The following is an 11,645-nucleotide window of genomic DNA, read 5'->3' as shown; positions in this document are numbered from 1 at the left end:
ATACCCTCTCAAAGTTGCTATTATAGGGTTTTTCAGGATTTTCTTTCTAAACAATTCACTTATTCTGTCTTTCCAACCTTTTGAGGTTAGAAGGAATATGTTGTCTTCATTTTACTGATGTGGGAATATGAAGTACAGAGATGTAACTTTCTTGGGGTCTTATGCTTCGTAACACATCGGATGTGTGATCCAAAATCAGGTTTCTTGATTAATTACAACATGCTCCCTTTTACCCCGTTGTTTCTCAAGAAAGAACCACCCAAAGGAAGGGAGTTGCCTAGAGCACTTGAAGGGGTCCATAAGGTGAAAATTATTTTTATAATTCTACACCAATGTTATTTTCCTATTTAAAAACTCCCTTTTCCAACTACATATTTGTGTGAGGCTAGATTTTCTTGATATATTTCAACCCAAACAACAGATCAAATGTTGAGAGAGACGGGAAAATCCAATTACCTTAAATAAGAAATCAAAGCCATTTATAAAAATATGTAAAACAACGACATTCTCCTCACTATTTTTTATTTTGGAAAATATTAATTTTCATGAAAATATTATTTATGTTAACAAGTAATTGGATTATTATGGGTATTTTAAAATGAAAAAAATATTTTAGAAATTGATCAATTTTAATGTCTAATTTAATGATAAATATAACCCATATAAACAAAGGCTCTCTGAGGGCCTCAATAATTTTTAAGAGTAAAATGGATCCTGGGACTATTAAGCCTGAAACCTGCAATGCTCTTATCTTAGTTGATTAGCATAATATTATGGAAGATGGGAGTTGTTCTGATTTGAATAGAATTGGAAGCTGAACAGAATGGCCTTTGATCAGTAGTCGCTCAGACCTGGCCACTAGGAAGGCTTGAGAAGGACCAGAGTCTTCCCTGAAAGTCCAACCTCATCAGTTTGGTTAACCAGGGGAGGAAGTGCCGCTCTAGACAGTCTTCAAGTAGCTACTGTAAAATTAGCAAACCCCAGGCCATCATTGCCCATGTGGGAAGCACTCACTCATTGGATTTAAAAACTTATTCATTTTTCTGTTAGTTTTTTCGGTGGAAAACTTGCACCTTCTGGAGGTCAACATCCTCAAAAGGCAGAAGGGCAGATAAACTAAAATGCTAATCCCAATAATAATCCAGCATCCAGATTTTGATGCTGTGAGTTCTATGGGTGATAAAATGATTTTTCATCCCCTGTGACTCCATCCTTTTCTGTCACTGGCTATGTGACCCTGAGCACAATAATTTGAGAGTCAGTTTCCTCATCTGCAAAATAGAAGTCATGATACCCATTGTATCACAAAGCTACTTTGTGAATATTAAAGTATTAGGTCAATATTTACTATTATTTCTCATTTAAAATGGAATAGAGAGAATAAGTATTAAGTGCCTACTATGAATATCACACTGTGCTAAGTGCTTTAGAAATATCATCTCATTTAAAATGAGATTCAACTGGTTCAACCATCCTACAAGATAGTAGGTGCCATTAGAATCTTTATTTTATAGTTCAAAATGACTTGTCCAGGGTCACACCGCTATGAAGTATCTGAGGCTACATTTAACTCAAGTCTTCCTGATTCAGAAACTAGAGCACTATCCACTGTGCGAACTTGCTGCCTGCCTTTCAGATGGAAACTGTGAAAGAGCTTTAATAGTGGTGAGGAAGATGGAGGAGTTCAGGAGGGAGCACTTGAGCCATACTCTCAGAGAAATTGGATCAAATTGGGGTAATGTACACGTAACTCAATTGATCTTACTCTTCAGAAAAGTGGGAGAGAACTGTGATGAGGAAAGGGGAAGGAAATACTGATGGAAGGGAGGACAGATTAGGGAAGGTAGTTGTCAGAAGCAAAACATTTTTTGAGGATAGGGTGAAAAAGGAAAAGAGTAGAATAAATAAGATGTGGGAATAGGATGGAGGGAAATACATTTAGTAATTATAACTGTGAAAAATATTTACAGCAAGTAAATTTGATAAAGGCCTCATTTCTTAAAAAATATAGAAAACTATTATATTGATTAAAATAATTGAGCCATTCCTCAATTGATAAATGATCAAAGAATATGATTAGGCAATTTTCAGATGAGGTAATCAAGGCTATGTAGTCATAAAAATATCACTATTGAATGAAGAAATGCAAATTAAAACAACTCTGAAGCACCACCTCACAACTATCATATTAGCAAATATGACAGAAAAGAAAAATATCTAATGTTGGAGAGGATGTAGGAAAATTGAGGCACTAATGCACTGTTGGTGGAGTTGTACATTGATTCTACCATTCTGTAGAGCAATCTGGAGCTATGCTCAAAGGGCTATAAAACTACGCATACGACCAAACGATAGCATTAGTAAATCTACATCCCAAAGGGATAAGAAAGAAAAAGAAAAAAGATGTATCTGAACAAAAATATGTGTAGGAGATCTTTTGTTCAAGCTTTTTATTTTCAAAACATATGAAAGGATAACTTTTCTATGTTGATCTTGCATAGCTTCATGTTCCAAATTTTCCCCTTCTTCTCCCCATCCCCTCCTCTGGATGGCAAGCAATCCAAAATATGTTATACATGTTAAAATATGTGTTAAATGCAGTATATGTAAACATGTTTATATAAGTTTCTTGCTGTATAAGAAAAATTAGATCAAAAAGGAAAGAAAATGAGTAAGAAAACAAAATGCAAGTGACCAATGAAAAGAGTGACAATGTTATGTTATGATCCACATTCAGTTCCCCCAGTCTTCTATCTGGGTGTAGACGACTCTTTGTCACAAGATCTTTGCAACTGGCATCAATCATCTAATTGTTGGAGTCATGTTCATGAGAAATGATCATCATATAATGCTATTGCCATGTTCAATGATCTATTTTTGCTCAGTTCACTGAGCATCAGTTCATGTAAGTCTCTCCAGGCCTCTCCGAAATTCTCCTGCTGATCATTTCTTACAGAGCAATAATATTCCATAATGTTGATATACCATAATTTACCCAACCATTCTCCAATTGATGGTCATCCATTCAAGTTTCCAGTTTCTGCCATTATAAAAAGGGCTGCCACAAACTTTTTGCACATTTGGGTCCCTTTCCCTTCTTTAAAATCTCTTTGGGATATAAGCCCAGTAGTAGTACTGCTGGATCAAAGGGTATGCACAGTTTGATAACTTTTTGAGCATAGTTCCAAATTGCTCTCCAGAATGGCTGGATGCATTCACAACTCCACCAACAATGTATCAGTGTCCCAGTTTTCCCAAATAACCTTCAACATTCATCATTATCTTTTCCTGTCATCTTAGCCAATCTGACAGGTGTGTAGTGGTATCTCAGAGTGGTCTTAATTTGCATTTCTCTGATCAGTAGTGATTTGGAACACTCTTTCATATGAGTGGAAATAGTTTCAATTTCATCATCTGAAAATTGTCTGTTCATATCCTTTGACCATTTATCAATTGGAGAATGGTTTGATTTCTTATAAATTAGAGTCAATTCTCTATATTATTGTTCTATAAGAAATGACCAGGAGGATGAATACAGAGAGGCTTGGAGAGACTTACATGAACTGATGCTGAGGGAAAGGAGCAGGACCAGGAAATCATTATACAGCTCAACAACAATACTATATGAGGATGTATTCTGATGGAAGTGGATATTTTCAACAAAGAGAAGATCTAATTTAGTTCCAGTTGATCAATGATGGACAGAATCAGCTACACCCAGAGAAGGAACACTGGGAAATGAGTGTAAACTGTTTGCATTTTTGTTTTTCTTCCCAGCTTATTTTTACCTTCTGAATCCAATTCTCCCTGTGCAACAAGAAATTTGGTTCTGCACACATATATTGTATCTAGGATATACTACATATCTAACATGTATAAGACTGCCTGCCATCTAGGGGAAGGGATGGAGAGAAGGAAAGGAAAAATCGGAACAGAAGTGAGTGTAAGGGATAATGTTGTAAAAAATTACTCATGCATATGTACTGTCAAAAAAGTTATAATTATAAAATAAAATTTTAAAAAATGTTAAAAAAAAGAAATAAGGTACTAAAAAGTACCTTTAAATGTAAAATTGTTTTCCCAATTTATTGCTTCCCTTCTAATATTGTTTGCATTAGTTTTGTTTGTGCAAAAACTTTTTAATTCAAAATAATCAAAATTATCTATTTTGTTTCTAAGTTGCAGTTCTCCTTTAGTCACAAATTCCTTCCTTCTTCACAGATCTGAGAGGTTAACTATCCTATGTCCTTTTAATTTGTATAGCAGATCTTTTAATGGTAGCAAAGGACTGGAAAGAGAGGGGATATCCATCAGCTGGGGAATGGTTAAACAAGTTGTCATATATAATTCCATCATATACGGAATCCATATTTGGATGGAATATTATTGCACCACACAAAATGACAAAAAAAAATGTTCTCAGAAAAACCTGGAAAGACGTACATGAACTGTTGCAAAACAAAATGAGTTGAACCAGTGAAATATTTTATATATTAACAGCAATAGTGTATGATGTTCAATTGGGAATAACTTTGCTTTTCTCAGCCATAGTGATATAAGACAATTCTTAAGGGCCTAATATGAAAAATGCTATCTGTCTTCAGAGAAATAACTGATGAAGCCTGAATGAAGATCAAAACATACTTTTTTTTTGCTTTATTTTTCTTGGGGTTTTTTTTGGCTTGCCTTTTCTTTCACAATGTGATTAATATGGAAATTTTTTGCAGGATTGCACATATATACCAAATTGCTTGCCTTTATAATAAGGGAGGAGGGAAAGAGAGAAGGGGAAAATCTTAGAGCTCAAAAGCAACACAAAAGAAATGTTAAAATTGTTTTTACATATAACTGAGGAAAATAAAATACTAAATAGGTTTTTAAATGGGCGCCAAAATGGTGGAATATGGAAGGGATTCCATGGAGCCCTCGTAATTCTCCTTCAAACAACCTTAAAAAGACTCTTCAAAACAAATTTAGGAGAGGGGAGTTAAATCATTCACAACTATCAGATTGCCTAATTTGACATAACTATGTGTAGTTAAGTAAAACTTGGGTCATAGAGGGAGGGGGAGGGACAAGGAACAAGCAATTGCCCTCAGAAAGTTTTCCCCAAATATCCACAACTAACATAATGACTTTGCTGACTTTGTGAGCCTCCGTATGCTTGTGCAAGGACCACAAGATGGCAGCATTGACTAGTTCTTTCCCCTTTCCACCCCTTTCTCACAACACATTTTTATAAGCACAGGGGGAAACAAACAAAACAAAACAAAACTAGATCTATAGATCTATATCATAGACATAGGTGTAGCTATCGATAGACATCTGTAGCTATATTTATCTATGTATCTGTATCTATAGATCTCTATCTCTGTTTGTATCTATAGATATATCTCTATAGCTATAGATGGGGCCGCTAGGGGGTGCAGTGGACAGAGCCCCAGCCCTGAAGTCAGGAGGACCCGAGTTCAAATCCCACCTCAGACACTTAACACTTCCTACTGTGTGACCCTGGGCAAGTCACCTAACCCCAGCCTCAGGGAAAAAAAATCAGCCACTATATAGATATAGATCTATACGCACACACATGTCATTTAAGGGGCACAAAACCAAGCTGAAGCAATCTTTTTTATAGCAATCAAAGCCCCGATTTTCTTTAGCTCCGTCACTGCCTCACTGCCTCCAGCCCTGGATTTAAATAAAGGAAGACTGTGCAAAAAAAAGTCACCAGGCTCACTTTCTCCTCCAGTACCATCTGGGCCCAGCGGCAAGATCGGGAAGACGGAAATGGCCCTGGATGCAGTGGGAGACTGGCTTTTAAGCAAACATCTTTTAGCAGGACTCAGATTGACTGAGGCAAAGCCCATTCAGTGGTCAGAGCCAAGAAAGAAGAAATCAGGCAAAGAATAGTCTCTCTTACCTAGTCAACAACAGCCACAACAAACCAGTCTGGAAGGGGAAGAAACTCAAGAGTTCTGGCCAAAACAAACAGCTGTTATTTGCACCATGCCTTCGTAAACTTTTTCCACTCTTGACCCTTTTCACCTGAGAAATTTCTACTCAAACCTGGGTATATAGATATATGAAACAGATTTACAAATCAAACATTTGTGATTATCATAAAGAAGTTTATTTTAAACAATTTTTTTCATATACATATATTTTAATATTCCAGATGAAAACAAATGTTCATACTTAGGAGATGGATGTGCTTGTTTATTTTTGCATGAGGAATTAAGTCATGGCAGGATTTTTGGTAACTTTCATTGTTGCCAAATTTTCCATGATCCCCACATTCAGTTATATAGCCCCATATAGTGTCATGACAGTTTGAGAAGCTTTGATGATCTACACTTCTTCTGAGCTATTAGAATTCAAAAGCTGGCTGAACGTGTCTTGGGCTGAGACCTACTATTGGCCAGTCAATGAGAACCAGAGTGATTTGAGTTTAAGGCAAGAGCCATAAAAAGTGCACTTAAGCCCCAAGAAATCTTTTGAGATTTATATTACTTTGGATGGAGCACCCCCAGGTAAGGGTGTGATTCCCTAGGTGGAAAGAAGAGAAGGGAAGGCAGGAAGGAAGAAAGGAGGGAAGGAAGGAGGGAGGGAGAGAAGGAGGGAAGGAGGAAGGAAGGAAGGAAGAAAGGAAAGAAGGAGAGAAGGAGAAGGAAGGAACGAAGGAAGGAAGGAAGGAAGGAAGGAAGGAAGGAAGGAAGGAAGGAACGAAGGAACGAAGGAACGAAGGAAGGAAAGAAGGAGAGAAGGAGGGAAGGAAAGAAGGAGGGAAGGAAAGAAGGAAGGAAGGAATAAAGGAAGGAAGGAAGGAAAGAAGGAGAGAAGGAAGGAAGGAGAGAAGGAGAGAAGGAGAGAAGGAAAGAAGGAGAGAAGGAGGGAAGGAAAGAAGGAGAGGAGGGAAGGAAGGAAGGAAGGAAGGAAGGAAGGAAGGAAGGAAGGAAGGAAGGAAGGAAGGAAGGAAGGAAGGAAGAGAAAACAAAATAAATGAAAGAAAGGAGAGGAGGGAAGGAAAGAAGGAAGGAAGGAAAGGAAAAGAAGGAAGGAAGGGGGAAGGAAGAAAAGAAAAACAAAAAGGAAAGGAAAGGGAGTAGGGAAGCAGGGAGGAGGCAAACAAGGAAGGAAGAAAAGGGAAAGAAAGAAGGAAGGAAGGGGCTTCGTGGCCCCACCAGAACTGGCCAGTTGGGACCCCAGCGGGGCAGCTACTACTATTCCCAGGTTGCTGTCTCTCCGTATTTGAAGAGGACCAGGACATGGGGAAGATGATGTCATGACTTGCAAGTGAACTCGATGGGAGGGAGGGCGGGCGGTGCAAGGTCTCCAGCCTCACTTGTCCTCCAGAGCCCCGGGGCTCCAGTGGCCAGATAGAGAGCAGGGCGTGGCCCCTGGGAGTCAGGAATGTGGCGTTCAAAGATGGGCCTAGAGCCTTACTGGCCGGCCTCAGTTTCCCTAACTGTAAAATGCATCTTACTCGCAGAACGGTGGTGAGACTCAGGGGAATTTTGTAGGGAGCGCTTAGCAGAGTGCCAGGCACAGAGGGAGTGCTGGAGATGCCGGAGGAGGCGCCCTCTCTCTAGTAATTAGTCTCGTATTATCCAGGGGTCTTCCAAGGCTTACCCCTCAGGTGTTCCCAGACTCTAGGAACTTTCCAGTCCTTCCTTGGGGGGAGGGGGAGCGCGGGGCTTCGGGGAATGCGGAAAGAGGAAGAGGATGGGGGTGTGGGAGAAGAAGCCCGAGGCTTGCTGGGCCAGGCTGGGCGGAGCAGTGGCTACCTGCCAAGGGCTGCCAGAGGGCTGTCAAATCTCAGACCGACGGGTAGCGAGTCAGCTTCTCCGATTCATTATCCTCCTCTGTAAAAGGGGAATAATGATTATACTAATTTCACAAGATTGGGGTGAAGCTCACCCCCCCTTATGGGTTAATGCTGTTATTCTTAGGGGAGGGGGAAGGAAAAAGGAAGGAGGAGAAGAAGGGGGGGGGGAGATGTTAGGGTCAGAACTTTGAACTTGAAACCAGGATTCTTTCAAGGTGCAAAGTCAGAGGAACTGAGGGAGACAGTGGTTGTTTAGCGTGGAGCTTGACAGGTCTCTAGGTCAGTACGAGTACCGAGCATTTACTCGAGTTCCACAAGATTCACACCTTTGGTAAGAGAGCACACAAGCTTGGACAAGCTCAGCCAGAATCAGGACTGGGGAAGGCAGAGAAGTGGTGGGGGCTCTCCTCCTTCCCTTCCCCTCGGAAACCAAGATCCTGAAGGCCTCCAGAAAGCCAGCCCAGCCCCAAGTGAAGGAGCCAGGACTCTGAAGGAGGCGGAAAGGATTTGGACTTTAATCCCGGGCTACTCTTGTCCTGAGTACTGAACTGAAAGGAAGGCTCCCCCAGAGACCCCGAGAAAATGATATTTTAGAGAGAATATTACAGGGAGAGAAGGGAGGAGTGAGACAAAGAGGGAGTGGGGAGGGAGGGAGTGAGGAGGAAGAGAGGAGAGGAAAGGGAGAGGGATGGAGAAAAGAGGGGGAGAGAGAGACAGGCAGACACAGAAAGAAAGAGAGAGAGAGACATAGAGAAACAGAGACATTCAGAGACTGGGAGAGAGAAACAGAGACAAAGAGAGAGAGAAACAGACACAGAAACAGAGACAGAGACAGAGAAACAGAGACATTCAAAGACACACAGAGAGAAACAGAGACATAGAAACAGAGACATACAGAGACAGGGAGAGAGAAACAGAGACAAAGAGAGAGAGAAACAGACACAGAAACAGAGACAGAGACAGAGAAACAGAGACATTCAAAGACACACAGAGAGAAACAGAGACATAGAAACAGAGACATTCAGAGACTGGAGAGAGAAACAGAGACAAAGACAGAGAGAAACAGACACAGAAACAGAGACAGAGACAGAGAAACAGAGACATTCAAAGACACACAGAGAGAAACAGAGACATAGAAACAGAGACATACAGAGACAGGGAGAGAGAAACAGAGACAAAGACAGAGAGAAACAGCGACAAAGACAGAGAGACACAGAAACAGAGACAGAGACAGAGAAACAGAGAGACACAGAAACAGAGACAGAGACAGAGAAACAGAGAGACACAGAAACAGAGACAGAGACAGAGAAACAGAGAGACACAGAAACAGAGACAGAGACATAGAGAAACAGACATACAGAGGCAGGGAGAGAGAAACAGAGAGACAAAGACAGAGAGAAACAGACATAGAGTTACAGAGATAGAGTCAGAGGGAATCAGAGATAGAGAGAGAGAAAGACACAGGGAGAAAGAGAAATGAAGAGACAAAGAGAAAGAGAGCAATAGAAACAGACATGCAGAGACACAGAGAGAAAGACAGAGAGAGAGGAAGAGAGGGAGAGAGGGAGGGAGGGAAAAAGGAAAAGGGAGGCAGAAAGAGAGGGGGAGGGGAGAAGAGATATAGAGACAGAGACACAGAGTGAGGGAAGAAGGGAGAAAAGGAGGGAGGGAGGGAGACACACACAGAGAGACAGAGAGAATCCAGGAGCCCCGACTCTAGCCCAGAAGCTGTTTCTCTTGCAGAGCCAGGGGACTGGAGAAGCAGAAAGTGGGCGGAGTGTAAGGGACAGAGCCTGGGCCAGTCCCTTGGGCTCTCACTTTAGGTTTCTCCCACCAGGAAATGGGTGGGGTGGGGGCGGGGTTGCTGGAGAAGGGACAACACTCTGTGGATCTTCTCCTGGGCATCCAAGTGTGCATCCTGCTGAAGAAGTCCCTTCCTGATGTGGAGAGAGCGGGCCTTTCCTTCTCCTCAGAGCGGGCCCTCCTTGATGCAGAAGGCCCTTACCCAAAGTGACTCCTCAGAGATCCCTCAGTAGAAAGCAGAAAAGTTGTTTATTGAAAACCTCTGGAGGATGAGCCTCCATCCAGAGATAAGGAAGGGAAGCTCCTGGCAGAAGGGCTGAAGAAGTAGTAAAGAGACACAGCTTCACAAGGAAGAGAGCCCTGAGAAGGGGAGGGGGAGGCATCGAATTGGTTGTTGCTTCTTGGAGACATTGGAATGGAAGGTTCCTGAGTCCCCCAAATCTCCTGATTTCTAGGAAACAGAAAATCAGGCCTTCAGGCTTAATCAAGCAGACAGTGGTCCAGCTCATACACGAAATAGCGATAAATGTCCAAATACTGAGAATTGTCATCAGCTCAGGTGAAGTAAATATGTTTACAGCTGGCCAAGGCGCAAGTGACACGGGCCTGCACATATTACACAGGCCATAGGGGAAACACAGAAATCATGAAAGCAAAATACAGAAAAAGAATTCTCATTCCTGGAAGTTCTTCACCTTATCTCTCTATTCCTCCACCCTCACCCCATTTTCTGTCAGAGAGAGAGACAGAGACAGAGAGAGACAGAGAGAGGAGAGAGAGAGAGACGGAGAGAGAGAGAGAGAGAGAGAGAGAGAGAGAGAGAGAGAGAGAAAGATGAGAGAGAGAGAGAGAGAAAGAGAGAGAGAGAAAGACAGAGAGAGAGAGAGAGAGAGAGAGACAGAGAGACAGAGAGAGAGAGAAAGAGAGAGAGACAGAGAGAGAGAGAGAGAAAGAGAGAGAGAGAGACAGAGAGAGAGACTGAGAGAGAGAGAGAGACAGAGAGAGAGAAGAGAGAGAAAGAGAGAGAGACAGAGAGAGAGAGACAGAGAGAGAGAGACAGAGAGAGAGAGAAAGAGAGAGAGACAGAGAGAGAGACAGAGAAAGAGAGAGAGACAGAGAGAGAGAGAGACAGAGAGAGAGAGAGACAGAGAGAGAGAGACAGAGAGAGAGAGACAGAGAGAGAAAAAGAGAGAGAGAAAGAGAGCGAGACAGAGAGAAGTGAAGGGAGAGGGAGGGAAGGAAGGAAGGAGTGAAAGAAAGACAGACAGAGAGACAGAGAGAGAGGAAGAGAGAGAGAGAGAGAGAGAGAGAGAGAGAAAGAGAGAGAGACAGAGAGAGAGAGAGAAAGAGAGAGAAAAAGAGAGAAAGAGAGAGAGAGAGAGAGAGAGAAAGACAGAGAGAGAAAGACAGAGAGAGAAAGGGAGAGGAGAGAGAGAAGTGAAGGGAGAGGGAGAGGGAGAGGGAGGGAAGGAAGGAAGGATTGAAAGAAAGACAGAGAGAGATACAGAGAGACAGAGAATTTATCTTCTCTTGCGATTTATTTTTATTTTATTTTTTATTTGTTTATTTTTGTTACATTATTTTCCCAGGTCTGAGCTGGCTGTGGAGCCCGTAGCTGCTCCAGGTCTCCACTTGCTCCTCCTTACCATGGGGATCAGGCCTGGATCTGGGTTGGGGGCACATCTCCCACTGAGCGGTCTCTCCTCCTTTGGAGTAAGCCCTACCCCTCCCATTGCACAAAACTCCTAATAATTCCATTACTTTTGTGAGAGAGATTACCCCATAGGCCCCAGGCCTCCCACAAACAGGCCCCCCCACAGGCCACCAGAGAGCTAACTGAGATTCCTCCAATAGTGTCCATTAGGCTTTACAGAATCACTTCCTAAATTAATTCACCTTGAGAAACATTTTCGAACACCTGCAGTTGTGTGAAAGGTGGGACGTGGTGTGTAAGGGCTCTTAGAGTCTGGAAGAACCGGACTGAAATCCAGATTCCCAGGGTGACCCTGGTGTGCCC

The sequence above is a fragment of the Sminthopsis crassicaudata genome, chromosome 6, assembly GCF_048593235.1.
Source record: "Sminthopsis crassicaudata isolate SCR6 chromosome 6, ASM4859323v1, whole genome shotgun sequence".
NCBI classification, from domain to species: domain Eukaryota; kingdom Metazoa; phylum Chordata; class Mammalia; order Dasyuromorphia; family Dasyuridae; genus Sminthopsis; species Sminthopsis crassicaudata.
Note: the sequence above shows the minus strand (reverse complement) of the source record.